We start from the raw sequence: 16,534 nt of genomic DNA on the forward strand, positions 1-16,534 counted from the left end.
AGACTGAGGAATGAATTCAAGCACACAGGTGTTACAGAAGTCATCAGACGCAGCTTTTTCACCTGCTGGACGATAAATAAAGTTACGTTTCTCTAACTCTCCCTCATGTCATTCCAAACCAGTGAGACTTTTATTTATCTTCAAAACACAAATGAAGATATCTTTAAAGAAAGCTGAGAAATTTCCGTGCGTCCATTGAAAGACCGTTCACCCAAAACTTTCAATCTTAAAAACAGTTATAAAGAAAAAATAAAAATAAACCATGTGGCTCAAGTGGTTTGATCCCAAGTTTATGAATTGATGCGAATGCATTGTATGTAACAAAAAACAAGTGTTTATTGACAAAATATCTTCACTTCCACATAGATATCTGAGACATGTTCAAGAGAAGCTCGATGCATGCATGTTGTTGATGAGAGATTAGACCTTCAGGAGCAAAAATGCAAGTCCTCTTCCATCTCGAATTCTACAGAAACCTTTTTTAAATAAGTCTTGGTTTGTGTAAAGCATCTGTTTACCTGAAGTGAACATATTTTGTCAATAAAGAAGTGTTTGGGATTTTTGGCACATACAATGCATTTGCATTGTTTCTTTAAATTGGGATTAAACCACTGGACTCACATGGATTCAATTTACATTGTTTTTCTAAAATATCCTCTTTTTGTTGTCTAAAGATGAAGGAAAGTCTAACAGGTTTGGAGAAGCTGGAGGGAGAGTAAATAATGACAATTTAAATTTTGGGGTGAACTATCCCTTTAATACTAATCTGAATCAAAATGGAAACTTAAGCCATGAATGACAGTAACTACGTGTTGACCTCGATATCCACCTGAATCATCATGTGACCATAAAAACTCTCAGTCAAGACTGAGAAACTGCTGACACACACACACATACACACACACACAATATTTATGAATGATCCATCTTGTGTAAGACATCACGCACTGTCTCTGTACTACTCATTTTTCAGGTACTGCCTACAATAAGAAATTAGTTTAATCTTTTCCTAATCTTGACACATGTAAAAGAAAAGAAGCCCAGGAACAAATTCCTCTGGTGAAGGTTCATTAAAACACACAGGGGCCCAATGAGAGCCGCTCGGAGCCTGATGCGTGTGTTAAAATCAGAGCCGAGGCTGTTTTATAAATGCTGGGGGATTCAGATGGAGGCACACAACCCTACAAACCCCTCAGCTTCTTTTATAGGGCTGTAATTTACATTTATGAGCCTGATTTGGTGGTTTTGCACAGTCAGAGAAAGAAAGATGAAAAACCAGGATTGAACTGAGAAACACGCCGTTGGAACAAAGGATTGAGAGAAAATCAAAGTGTGTGAGAACCATCATCTACAGAAACATGCAGATTCCACTTTAGTGCTAAAACCGTCCATTTGTCATCAATATGCAGTAAACGGGTTGCTACATTAACGACTTATTCAGAATGATGCCAAGAGACATCATTGCACAATTTGTTCAACATACAAAGTGCACATTGCATCACAAATGACAGAAAGCTGCTTGAAACCAGACAAGACAGACAAGACTTCAATGTTTCAAACTCTAATGTTCAATCAAAATGCCATAACTTTGTATGTTGAACAAATTGTGCAATGATGTCTCTTGGCATCATTCTGAATAAGTCGTTAATGTAGCAACCAGTTTACTGCATATTGATGACAAATGGACGGTTTTAGCACTAAAGTGGAATCTGTATGAAACAACTAAACAAAATTATTAAAAAAAAACAAATAACAAACGAGAGTGTCCCAGTTATTTTAAAAATGACAATGAAGTCCTTATCAGAAATCCAGGAGATAGCAAACGAATTCAATGACTATTTTGCTAAAGTTGGCTTCAATCTCGCAAAAGGCATTTCCGACTCTAAAAGTAAAAACAGAAAGAGTTTTGATTACATTAGTAGGAACATTTCCTCCATGTACAGTACAGGTCAAAAGTTTGGAAACATTACTATTTTTAATGTTTTTGAGAGAAGTTTATTGTTCTAATGTTTGGTGAATTTATTTGATCAAAAATACAGAAAAAACAGTAATATTGTGATATATTTTTACAATTTAAAATAATTGTTTTAAATTTATTATACTTTAAATTATCATTTATTTCTGTGATGCAAAGCTGCATTTTTAGGATCATTATCACATGATCCTTTAGAAATCATTCTAATATGATGATTCATTATCAAAGTTGGAAACATTTTTCTGCTGCTTAATATTTTTTCAGAACATGTGATACTTTTTTAGGATACTTTGATGAATAAAAAGTAAAAAAAAAAAAAAAAAGAAGCTATGTTTTTAAAATATAAATATTTTGTAATAACAATATACACTACTGGTCAGTAATTTGGGGTCAGTAATTGTTTCTCTTTCTTTTTTTTAAATAAAATCAATACTTTTATTCAGCAAGGATGTGTTAAATTGATAAAAAGTGATAGTAAAGAACATATATTATTACAATATATATTATTAGATTTTTTTTTTTTTTTGAATAAATGCAGTTCTTTTTAACCTTTTATTCATCAAATATATTAGACAGCAGAACTGTTTCCAACACTCATAATAAATCAGAATATTAGCTTGATTTCTAAATGATCATGTGATAGACTGGATGTTACATGTGACACTGAAGGCTGGAGTAATGATGCTGAAAATTCAGCTTTGCATCACAGGAATCAAATATTTTTTAAAGTATATTCAAATAGAAAACTATTATTTTAAGTTGTAATAATATTTCACAATATTACTGTTTTTTCTGTATTTTTGATCAAAATAAATGCAGGCTTGATGAGCAGAAGAGACTTCTTTCAAAAACATTAAAAATAGTAATGTTTCCAAACTTTTGACCTGTACTGTATGTGTCTGACATCACCAAAAATGAAATACTGGAGATTGTGATTGGTTTTAAAAATAAAAGGTCAACCGATTGGACAGATATTGAAATGTAACTAGTTAAAAATATAATCCATTTAATATTAGAACCTTTGACCTATATCTTCAATTTGTCCTTTAAATCTGGCGTGTTTCCAGATCAGATGAAAATTGCAAAAATTATTCCAATTTACAAGAGTGGTGATAGTCATTTATACTCAAATTATAGACCAATCTCATTATTATCTCAGTTCTCAAAAATATTGAAAAAACTTTTTCTGAAGAGGCTTGATAGTTTTATAGAAAAATGTATGATATCAAGTGACGATCAATATGGTTTCAGGAGCGGTCGATCGACTTCAATGGCAGTTATAAAATTAGCTGATTATACAGCTTCTGCATTAGACAAAAAGTACTTTACTTTGGGCGTTTTTGTTGACCTCAAAAAAGCCTTCGATACTATAGATCATAAATTGTTAATGAATAAACTAGAACAGTATGGTCTTAGGGGCCGTGCGTACTCATGGTTAGAAAGCTATTTTGACAACAGATACCAGTGTGTACATTTTAATGATCATCAATCAGAAATGCGTAAGTTAACTTGTGGGGTGCCCCAGGGTTCTGTGATTGGTCCCAAGTTGTTTATTATATATATCAACGACATCTGTAAGGTATCCGATTTGTTAAAATGTGTCTTATTTGCAGATGATGACACAACATTGTATGTATCTGGGGATAATCTTCACCATTTAATTACTAATGTGAGCAGAGAACTATCCAGAATCAAGCAATGGTTTGACCGAAATAAACTAATCTTTTAATCTAAGTAAAACCAAATATATTATATTCAGTAATCGACAAATTAAAACCAACATGAGCTTAAAGATTGATGATGTGGTACTAGAAAGGGTGAATGAAAACAAATTTCTCGGGATAATATTAGACCATAAATGATCTTGGAAACCACACATCGCTCACGTTCAATCAAAACAAAAGCTATATTACATAAAACCAAGTATTTTTTAAATACATCTTCTTTGTATATTCTGTATCGTTCTCTTATTGTTCCATACATTTCCTATTGTGTTGAAATATGGGGGCATGCCTACACCACAAACACAAAACCTATTTTTATTTTACAAAACAAAAAACCATAAGGATAGTCAATCATTCACCGTATAATAAACCGACAAATTCAATATTCAGTAAATTTAAAGCAATAAAATTTTCCGATTTAGTCAGTCTTAATACCGGTGTCTTTATGTTTAAAGTCAATAGGAAAATATTGCCTGAAACATACCACGTTTGTTTGAAAACAGGGAACAGAAATACAGCCTAAGAGAAGAGAACATGTTTAAAAAACAAACGGTCAGAACAAACTTTAAAATGAACAGCATTTCGGTAAAAGGGGTCGACTTGTGGAATGGGCTCACCGATGATCTTAACAGGAGCAATTCCATTTATTATTTAAAAAAACAGTTTAAAATCCTATTTTTTGACAAATTTAGGGATAAATAAAAAAATAAAAAAAATTTAAGAAATTGTAAGAAAAAAATTTATGTATATAGATGTTTATACATGTATACTGTTTATGCCTACTTTCTGATGGGAAGATGTTGTTGTTGTTTTGTAAATAGGGTAGGAGAAACAAGCCTCGGCTTCAGCCTACACCTTTTCGGTTACCTCCTCTGTTTGTATTGAATTGGTTGTACTTATATTTTGTCTTATGTTTTGTAACCGAATAAACCTTTATTCATTAGATCTTCCAGTGAAGATGACAGACGCTACAGTAGTTTCATTGCAACTTTAACGACATTGATATATTTGCGTGATATAAACAACATAAATACAATATAGTGAGATCTAAATTCATGGGATCGTCGTATTATATTTCCATATCACCCAGGCCTAAAAAAGTCATTGAAACATAACAGTATGACAGATTCTGCTGTCTGATCTTTGATGTCTATGGAGTCTTTTTTTTATAAATGTGACCCTGGAGCACAAAAGCAGTCTTAAGTCTCTGGGGTATATTTGTAGCAATAGACAACAATACATTGTATGGGTCAAAATTATCGATTTCTCTTTTATGCCAAAAATCATTATGATATTAAGTAAAGATCATGTTCCATGAAGATATTTTGTGAATTTCCTAATGTAAATATATCAAAACTTAATTTTTGATTAATAATATGCATTGCTAAGAACTTCATTTGGACAACTTTAAAGATGATTTTCTCAATTTTTAGATTTTTTTTTTGCACCCTCAGATTCCAGATTTTCAAATAGTTGTATCTCAGACAAATATTGTCCTCCTAACAAACCATACATCAGTGGAGAGATTATTTATTCAGTTCAGGTGATCTCCCTGTTCATATTAGCTCCACTTCACAAAAAAGTAAACTTCATCAGTGATTAAATGCACACGGTCAAGTGATTTCATTTTTAAGAGACACAGAAGAAACAGTCAGCAAACAAATGCTTCTGGCTCCACAAAAAGAAGAACATTTCCTAGAAAACAACAATAAAAACAGCCAAACAATGGCCGAGGAAGGCAGAAATGCCAGCTGTGTTTCTCTCAGGATGTGCAGAGCATGCAGCACTTTTAGATCTCTGAGACTTTTAAAAACTGAAATTCAAAGATGCATTTCTAAAAGTGTTTCAGGCACTTAAATGTCATTATACTGACAAATAATTTACACAAAGTGAAAACTGTAAATTGACCACCACAAACTTTATTCCCTGCAATATTGAGACTGCATGATTGGAAGAATGACAGAATGACTCATAAAACACACAGTGTGTGTGCACTGTTCCTGAGGTGTATTAAAGGCCTCGGGTGTTCAGGAAGGCTGTGGGAAATGCGGACAGCAGATCAGCTGTTACAGGCGGCGCTGACCACATGCACGCTCGCACAGTTCTTCTAGCACAGCTTCCTAAAGAGGGTGGAGGAGAAGTTCTGTGTTTGGGTGTGATTGTGAGTGACTGGACAGACAGACAACAGAGAAAATAACTCTGCTTCTAAACCGAACGTGCTGTGTTTGAAGACAACACGTGCACTTCTTGTAATGTGCTGGCTAAGCATTACTTTTGGCCTTAATCAGCATTAAAAGATAAGCCAAACAAGCTCAGTAAAAAAAAAGATACATGAGGCAAAAATGTTCAGTATAAATTAATATTTCCATTTTATATATATATATGCATCAAATTTTAAATAAATTTAAAGCAAATATTGATAAAAATGCATGCAATAGCATTTTACTCCATGTTATTTTTAAGCTCATCACGTCGTCAGTCTAGCAACATGTGAAGAGCTCTATTACTGCGACAGGTGGAGCTGCTGTCTGTGTGTGAAGCAGTCAGTTATAGGGTTATACGTTAGGATGCTGTCTTAGTAGGCAGCTCAGCAGGGTTTGGAGCAGACGACGGAGGGCTGAGTTCATATCGCTCTCATGCAGCAGAAGGGCAGGTCTGTATGCTGACAGCTCTTTCCTGTCTCGCTCACATGCTGCATTTAGTCCTGGAGAAAAATGCCTTGCACTCACTCTATCTGACTCAATCTTTGGCTTCTTCTGGAATTCATTTCAATGATAAAGTAAAAGGAAACCAAATATAGGATGATAATGAGAGTGAAATGTCAGTTACGCAACTTCTTGATTGTTTACACTATATGCCAGTCAAGTTTGGAATGATTTAGATCTTTTAATGTTTTTGAAAGAAGTCTCTTCTGCTCATCAAGGCTGCATTTATTTGATAAAAAATTATTATAATTTTAAAAAGCTGTTTTCTATGTGAATCTCTGCAAATCATCATATTAGAATGATTTCTGAAGATCATGTGACACTGAAGACTGGAGTAATGATGCTGAAAATTCAACTTTGATCACAGAAATAAATTACAGTTACAAATAAATTACAACTTACAGAAACTCACACAGAAAACAGCTATTCTACATTAGAATAATATTTAACTGTTTTTTTAAAGTAGAAATGATTATCCTTTCACAATGGAAAAAATATTATTCCTGTATTTTCGTTATGTTCGATGGTAAAATCTATGCTTACAGAGCTGCACCTCAGCAGTCTTCACATTAAAGGCCAGGACTTCTAGAGAAACTGTATTCAGGGCTCATATCTACCCGTCATTCTTTGGTTCGTGTTCTGAGCCAGTTTCCTTCCTCCTGAAATCAGATCAGAGCCGCTGGGTCTCCACACCCAGCCTCCGGAGACCAGAGCGCTCTGTCCTGTTGGCCTGTGACGGCTCTTACATAACCGCTGAGAAACGCTCCGGATGGACTCACCCATGCCAGTGCGTCCGGAGAGAGATCATCCGTCTGAGCTGCGCTCAATTCAGTCCGCTATAAAACTGTTCTCTCACACAGAAGAGGAAATATCTGGAGGAATACGGAGTCTGCTTCTTAACACTTTCTGTTGCCCAGCTCACTTACTGCATTTATTCTGCTCTCCGAGTGTTTTACTGCATTATAAAACTGTCCATTCCTACAGATCGCAATAGAGACCACACACACGTTTTCAGTGGCTTTTTACAGGCTTTAAGTAAAGACCAAATAAGGAAAATTTTAAGGAATAAATTGTAGGAACTCAATGTATTCTGACCATGTAACTGTCAATGAGTTTTTGGGCAACACCCAGCTCATTTTACAAAAAAAATAGCATATAGCTCAAATATCTCTGCTCCCAAACACTAAAATATGGAAATAACTTTTACTGTACCTTCTGATGACACTAAATATAAAGTGATGCCCTTCCTCAGTATTTGTCTTGTTTTCCAGTATAAATGTCTAAAATCAAGATACATTAACTTGAGAAGCTAAATGAAATAAGACAAGAAGTCTTGTTTTCTGAGAAATTGATCAAAATGAAGTTCATGATTATGAAATTTAAGAACTAATATCTAACTATGCGCTTAAGAAATCAACTTAATTCAAAGTAAAATGTTTTCAAACCTCGCTGAAAAATATTTGTTGTTGTTTTAAGCATAAACTCACTTAATTGTGTTCAGTTTCTCAGAAAACAAGACTTACATACATAATTACTTGTCTCTTGATTTAAGGATCTTTAGATATTGATATTGCAAAACAAGACTGAATGTTCATTTTTTGAAGTGCATGTAACATTTAATGCTATGGCTTTATGAATTTAAGACTTTAAGAATTTTTCAGGGCTTAATTTGCGGAAGGGCAAGTTAGGACTTTTTTAAAACCTTTTTAAGACCTGCACAAAGCTCTTTTCTCTCACTTTCACCTCAGAGATTTCAGAAGATTCTTCAGTAACACAATCTAAAGCCATGAACCAAATCATCCAGCTCCATCATAACATTACAAACTATGAATTAAAGTGAAAAAAGCAACTGAAAAATGACACAATCCTGAAACAATTCATCCCACATTGAACTGCGATTGATGCCATCGACTACACCACAATATAACACTAATACATATACATGCAGTGTTTGAAGTCTGGCTCAAATCACAGCAATGATTCACAGATTCAATAGGATCTTCATTCCCAATCTGAACTTTCTTTTTAATTAAAGAAGTTGATTTGTGTCTCTACAGAAGATAATGTGACCCTGGAGCACAAAACCAGTCATAAGGGGCAATTTTTTTGAAATTGAGATTTATACATCATCTGAAAGCTGAATAAATAATCTTTTCATTGATGTATGGTTTGTTAGGAGGATAATATTTGGATGAGATACAACTATTTGAAAATCTGGAATCTGAGGGACCAAAAAAACCTAAATATTGAGAAAATCACCTTTAAAGTTGTCTCCAGCGACTTAAGAAAGGACTGTGTCCCTGGGTTTTGTGCTACAGGGACACAAATGTCATCACTTACCAAACTCAGAGCTCTTGGTAGATCTGACCAGATTTACACAATATAGAAACCTATGAAGAAAATCAATGGGTTTTTATGTTCAGAACCCTTATGTTGTGCTTGATTATTATATTTTTTTAGCAGATGATTTCAAACCAGCACAACTTGACCTTCAGAGCTGGTTCTGGAGAGATGTTTCAGACAAACAACAAAACTGAAAGGATTATTTTTGCTTTTCAGTTAGACTGAGTGCATTTTGTGCCTGAAATATGTGTGGAAATGAGGTTTTAATTGTGATCTAATTAGCTGCCAATAAACACACACGCTCCGCTGTCCTGCGTAAACCGTCCTGAACGACAAACAGAGCAGGAGTGGGTCTGCAGCAATGATGGAGGAAGATTGCGGAGCGGCACAGAGTGAGTCTTTGACTGCGACAGCACAGGTAAAGACTGTTCCTCTGTCACCGTACTGTGCTCATTAACCCTCGCTTATCTAATCAGGCCTGCACCGCCAGGCCTCCGCTCTCCATTTCCTATTATGAAGACATTATACACGAGTCCGGCTGGCGGGCAGAGAAATTCAGATAAGAATCAAAATTACATTGGTGACAAAACGTCTGTGTGCATTCGTGTTGGCCTACACGCAGCCACTGCAAGACTACAGGAAAAACGACACGGAGCCCATGAAACAAAGACACGCAAGGAAAGAACAAGATCAACAAGCATCATTTCTATACCAGTGAGGCTTGTTATAGAACGAGGCACATTTACAAGCCATTTGCCAGCGTCAGATGACCGGTGAATCTAATGTCTCCCAAGGTTTTCCTCTCTCTTTCTGTCTCCCGATGGAGCCACTGTCAGCTTGTGGTTTGCTTAGTTGGGATCTTAAAGACACTAATCTTTCAAAAATGTATCAATCTGACAATACCATCGGATAAGAACAAAACTTCATAATGACTCTACTGTCTTCTGTAGCAGTTTCCATAATTCTGTGAGTTTCCATAACTGATTCTGCTGTTTTCCTCTTTATCTCTGTGAAGCTGCTTTGACTCAATCTGTATCGTATAAAGCCCTGTAGAAATACAGGTGACTTGACATGAAGACAGCGGGAAGAACACTGCACCCCATTGGCTTTACCTGTAACTCAACAACTTCCAAATATATTTGAAATTACGCAAAGTGAAAAGAGTGCATCACGTTTGAAACAAATCATAAGCAAATCTGGTAAAGGGAGAGATGAATGCTTTCATTTTGAGCCTGCATTCTCTACAGTAGTCAACATTTGAAGTGGATTGAAACCTTTCATCAAAGTTGTCCTAAAACCTAAAACCAAAATGCGTTTGTCTTAGGACAACTTTGATGAACTTTTATGATCCACTTCAGATGTCGTCTACTGTATAGCTGCTCTTATTCCCACTGAGAGACTCTCAAGTCAAATAAAGTTTCATTTAATTCTACACAGCTTTATACAAAACAGATCATTTTAAAACAGCTTCACGGGGATAAACAGGAAAATAGCAGAAACAAACTCAAGTATGAAGACATTTGTGAGCAGCTCTAAAATATAGTCAACATCAAGTCAGTTTAATGTTGATTGAGTTTAATAACATTGTAAAGTTAATCTGTTGTATGTGTGTTTAATTCAGCTCATGTCAATTCAATGTTGATTCAGTTTAGTTCAATAACAGTGTTGATGTTGCAAGATTACAATATTGTGTTACTCCATGAAAAAGTAACTAATTGAGATACTTAAGTTACTTTTATGGAATGTAATGCATTATGTTACTTTTTGTCACCCGGGCTGGGCTTGCTTATTTGTTGTTTAAATGGGGGAAAAAAGTATCTGACGTTACTTTACTAGTTACTTGAAAAAAGTGACTATACGTAACTTGTAATGCGTTATCACCAACACTATAAACTATAAAGCACTCTACAGTGCAATTTAATTTTTTTCTCATCTGGTGTTATCAACACAGTTAAATCAATAATATTGCTGAATATTAAGTGTCTTGTATGCCCAAAAATCCATCAGGTGAAGGAAATGCAGAAAGAGAAACCAGTGCAGTGCAACAAAGTTTCTAGAAATGTAAAAACTGCTGAATGTGCACAGGGCATTACGTACATAAGATAAACATTGACCTGCCAACGAGTCGTCCTGTAACAATGAGCCGTCATGCAGTTTTCTTTGTGCGTCTCTTGTTGTCACTCTGTGCGTACACACGTGTGTTTGGACACATACCTGCGAGTGTTTGCATACCTGCAGTCTTTGAGAGGGAATCCGAGTGTGTACATACCTGTGTGTGTGTGTTTACCCTGTGGGTGTGTCCGTGTGTGTAATGACCTGAGCGCTTTTGGTTTAGTGTGTCACTACCAGAACAGGTGACGCAGTTAAAAGCCACAGACCCAAACTGCTATTTTGAGAACAACCAAAAAAATCTCCATTCATTCCCACAGAACATTAATGACAAAGACTTGAGAATGAGAGCTGCTTCTGTGCAACCTTTGATCCGTGTAAAGAAACAGTGCTATTCATTTTGTAGACAGCTATAATCAGTAAAATATTCTGTAAGATCCTGGTGGGAACCAATACACTGCAAAATATGAATTTTTGTTTTTGCAATACAAATATCTAAATATTCTTTAATCAAGATACATTTACTTGAAGAAGCAAAGCTATTGGTAACACTTTACAATAAGATCTCATTTGATAACATTAGTTAATGCATTAACTAACAATGAACAATATATATATATTTTATAGCATTTATTAACCTTTGTTAATGTTAGTTACTAAAAATGTTCATGGTAGTTCACAGTGCATTAACTTATGTTAACATACAACTTTGATTTCAAAAATGTTGAACTTAACATTAACTTAAAGATTAATACATGCTTTATAAGTATTGTTCATGTTAACTAACATAGTAAACCAATGTGAACTTTATTGTAAAGTGTATTAAGACTCATTTAGAGATTTATAAACTCACTTAAATTTGATCAGGAAACTAGACTTAATAACTCAAGTCATTTTCCATCTCAAGTACATGGAATGTTTAGATATTTGCAATAGAAAACAATACAAAAACTACTAAGAATGTCCTAGTCTGCTACACCAGAGAGAATAAGCCTCCAGAGAAGCTTCTGTAATGGTCATCTCTCATTTCTGTCATTGGCTGGATTCGTATCATCTCTGTGACTTTTGGACTGAAGTCATAAAGAAATGCTGCTTGAACGAGACGAGAGTCTCAGGTAAAGGCATTCCGTGATTGTTGCTCAGGTCATTCCCCGCATGACAAAAACAAGGCTATAAAAAGTCTCAGATATTCTGGAGTCATTTCACTCTGACAGCCATTAAATCACTTGAGATCACTTTCTAGTAGGCAATCATGCTTACGAATACATAGTTTCCTATTTGCCCAGGGCTTCTCTCTCCATTCATATTATTACTAACAATGAAGTGCTGTTCTAGTATGAACACATCTATGAAACATTGACTCCATCGTACCACAACAGACACGGAAAGAGAGGTCAAAATACAACAAGGTTGTATTTAACGAGGATGACATTCAGCAATATCTCCTTACACACGTACTAGTCAAACGTTTGGACACTTGACTGAATTCATTTCCCATCATCATAAAAACATTTTGATCTAAAGGCTTCTGCTTAAATGCATGTTATTTAGTGTTAGGGTTCATTCTCATGGAGATGATATGGATACTGACAGAAAGCATCATCACTGTGCAGAGCTGGAATCTAGACAAAGAAGAAGCTCAGATAGTTTATTTTACACCACTGCACAATTATCCCACACTTCCATTAGTGTTACTTCATAATTTGGATGTTTATGATAAAACCACTCTAAAATGTGGAAAATAGTAATAGAAATGTCATGACCATGAATAAAAAGTTGACTGGCGCTGTATATCACCCATAAATCTTGTAATGGGGTCACAGATACTATAAAAACATAAAAGACCAATAAAAACTATGAAAACAAACAAGTCACATATTTCTGATATATGGCAAAAGCTTAAATTTCATTGATTGGGTTTTTCAAAGGTCTCTGTTCATTATTTTCCGATTTAGTTCCACTGGAGAACAAACCAATGACCAAAAACTGATGATGAAGTTCCTGAACTTGGAAACCTCGAACCCAAGACAATAAACTCAATCCGGAGTCTTCACCAAGGGATCTGTGACCCACAGTAGGTCCATCTGCTATCTCAAAAAGAAAACGTGTTAAATGTAAACAAACATGTTCAATTAAAGTTTCTTGGTTGGAGACGAAGCCCAATCCAACGACAAAAAAGAAGGATATGACAAATTTGTTCTGTGCGACAGCGCAACATGCTCTCTTTATTTCTTGAACAGAGCAGTTCTTTCAGAAGTATTTTTCCCACATCTTTTCTCCTCGTTTCTGCCAAACTCTCTTTCCATTCAGAGTTTCGTTTAAACTCTTTGGACTGTAATGCGGCTGGTGAAGCCAAACCGTAGTCAAGCCTTGCTTCACATTACTGTCCGGGGTCTAGAGGTGGTTCTTCGCTAAGATCAGGGCAAATATTCATAAGCATAGAGTTCTCATAGGAGAGTTGGGAAACGTAGACTTAAAAACCAGTTCCCAAACCTGCTGCCTCAAAATGAATAACTAGAAAAAGACCAAGTTTCAACAGTTTTCCCTGAGAGAGTCAGAGGGAACCCACACCTACCGGGCTCCAGAATCTGACAGTAATTATAGCCTGGATTCCAGAGCATTCGAATGACAAACTCCATCTACATAATTGCATTTCTGAAGTTTTGTTCTGGGGTCCATCACCGAAATATGAAGAGAAATGGTAAAAGCCATCTTTTGTAGCTTGTGAACACTCAAATGCTTACATTGCTCACAACCCACTGCACGTTGGACGAGGATTCAATTTGAACTCCAAACGTGAAACATGAATATATGGCAGTGGTCACATATGCATATTGTGTAGAACTTTCATTTACTGTTGCAAACTAAATAAGAAGTTTAGTGAACTGATGTGTGAGTTTGCACAGCATAAGATGTTTGAGCAACTCTTGAGAGAAAATCAAACTTGAACTAAACTCAGTTTCATATCAAAACAAGTTTGAAAGAATACTAATTCAAATGAAAATGGCCGTTTCATGATGTAATTTTTTAATATGTATTTTGAATTTACTGTCATTATTAATAGTGTATTCATACAGGAGCTCTGAAGTGTGACATCATTTCCTGTTGTCCATATTCATTGCGGTGTCAGATTTTGCCTGGCTAAAATGTAGTGTTTAAAATACACAATACACAAGCTGCTCATTTCGACACTACGTCAAAACAACATGGCAGAAATACTGACTGATGAAAAAGACGGAAGCAAGAGCAGTACACAGAAAAGTGACAGAAACTTCTTAGTCACATCATGAACATCGGAAAGTTTGATACACCCTTAAAAGACAGCGTCTACAGCTGCCCAAGCATCATCATCATCCAACATTAGCAGCAGTTTACCAGGCATTACATCATTAAAGTGCAAATCACAGACAATGTGTGGACGCAACGCTCTACATCACGTCAGATTCTAGCAGGGTAGAGTTGGGGGAATCCCAGTAAAAGCGCGCGTCTGTCTGGAGGACCGGGAGAGGTTTACATTAAGAGCTTATGTCTCAAATTCATTCCCAGAGACCCTGCGGTCCTTCAATTCCCTGAAAGTTGCACTCGTTTGCACATTATTTCATCACTTTGCTTCTCAGCCATCTGGAGTGAATCCAGAATCTGCCTGCGCTCAGCCATTAGACCCTAATCAAGCAGACCCTCGTCACATGTGAAAATATACACTCGCACAAATCACTCCAAAACATCCCTGTGACTTTAGGAGCAGTAGTGTCGTTTTCTGTTGAGAAATAAATACCCTTCAAACTAGCAAGTATGCACTTGGATTTTTCAATAAAGTTCCTGTTTTATGTCAAATACGACAACTAATACGGACAAATATAAGGTCTACTGAAATGTCAGCTGGAGTTAAGCTCCACAGCAGTCTGGGCCCCCAGCGACAGGAAACTAGGCCCCTCTCTCACCCAAAACCACAGAAATATTACGTTCACAAAACAAACTTCTCTCCCTCTGATTCACATTCCCTCGCTCTGCCCTGGTCAGCCGGCAGACTCTGACCAAAGCCATGACGTCTGCTCATGGGTAAGTGTAATGTTTGCTAAAAGCGGAGAAGGGGCAATTTGGAGACTCTAGGGACGCGGTGATCTTTGTGTGTGTTACATTTTCTGTGTCCATGCAAAAAAAAATAAAGAAGCCAAAATAACCATAATGTTGTTTCGGCCCACACAAAGGGGGGTTTGTTTAACATAAACTAAATTAAATCGCCTCTTTGAATGCTCATCAAGAAGAGCTGAAACCTCCAACATCTGTTCTCTACAGGAAACAAAGAGGCCCAAAAACCTCCAAATGCTTTAGAAGCATTTTATCTCTTACACTTGAAAATACACTTATTCAGGTCTCAAGAGACTTAAATAGCTCTCAGTTATCTAGATAAACCTGCCATTGTATACAGTGTTGGGGTAACGCATTACAAGTGACGTGAGTTATGTAATCAGATTACTTTTTCAAGTTACTAGAAAAGTAACACATTACTTTTAAACTTAAAATAAAATATATGTATTACTTTTACGCACCCTTTTTGAAAGGGTACCACCTGAGTGACAGTTTTGTATCTTTTTCCTGAGAGTGTATAGAAATCTATGTCACACACACTCCAAGTGCTCAGGCTTATGGATCGTATGTGAATGTGTGCTGCAGTTCTGCTTCCCAGCTTTTTAGAGGTTTCTAATCCTGGAGAAGCCCAGTGACATCACCCCGGTCCAGAGTCTGCCCATATGCCCCGCACACGCACTTCCTCTCTTGCCCTCCAGTTTCTGACTGCGTCGCACCCTAACCGTGCCGAAGGGGTTAAACCTACTCACAGAGACCTGGGCTTGGAGCCTGGATCTCCCCCGCTCTCTCTCCCTCTGTCGTATTTCTGTGACTGGGCCACCGCGTCATGTGACCAGGAAGCGTGGCTCCTGTCCACTTCCCCTGCTGGCTGAAGGGGAACATTGTTACAGAGTGGGCGGCGCTGGGCAGCTCTTACACACTGGGTTAAAAATAACCAGCATATTTAAGGCCGAGGAGGAATCCCTTCAAGCTCAGAGGCGGCGCAGACTGCCTCGCGACAGGAGCTCGCGCCTGCTCCTTCCTAATTCTTTTCCCTCTTTATTTGGCGGATCGGATGGGTTGATGCAACTGTCTAAACTCAGCGTAAACACACTGAAAACCCACCCTTCCTTCATACTGAGAACAGGCAGAAATTCTGGACATGCAACTATAAAAAAATTCTTTTATCAAGAAAAAAGCACCTTGTTTACTTTCTCAAAAAAACAAAAAAACAAAACAGCTCTACACACACACACACACACACACAGAGTCCATTGTGTTTTCCTGTCAGGCTCAAGCACTTATGGAAACTTGTCTAATGGCCCTGACGCCTAGTTCTGTTTCTCCTTAAACTGTTTATCTTGGCGGCTTTCTTTTAATCTACCATTAAATTGCACCATTCCCAAGCCTCAAAGTATTCACCCGTTTGAGTCTCTGAGTGTACAGTTCAGTACTTCTATGGAATTACACCTGACCTACGGCTACAAAGATATTTATATTCCCAAACCTTAAACTGACTGAAGCTTTAACAATCCCATCAGAAACAGAGGAACTGCCCAGTAAGCACTGAACAAAGCCTACCACAAGCACGAGTGTGTAGAATCAACATT

This window comes from Cyprinus carpio, chromosome A21 (genome assembly GCF_018340385.1).
Source record: "Cyprinus carpio isolate SPL01 chromosome A21, ASM1834038v1, whole genome shotgun sequence".
Lineage (NCBI taxonomy): Eukaryota > Metazoa > Chordata > Actinopteri > Cypriniformes > Cyprinidae > Cyprinus > Cyprinus carpio.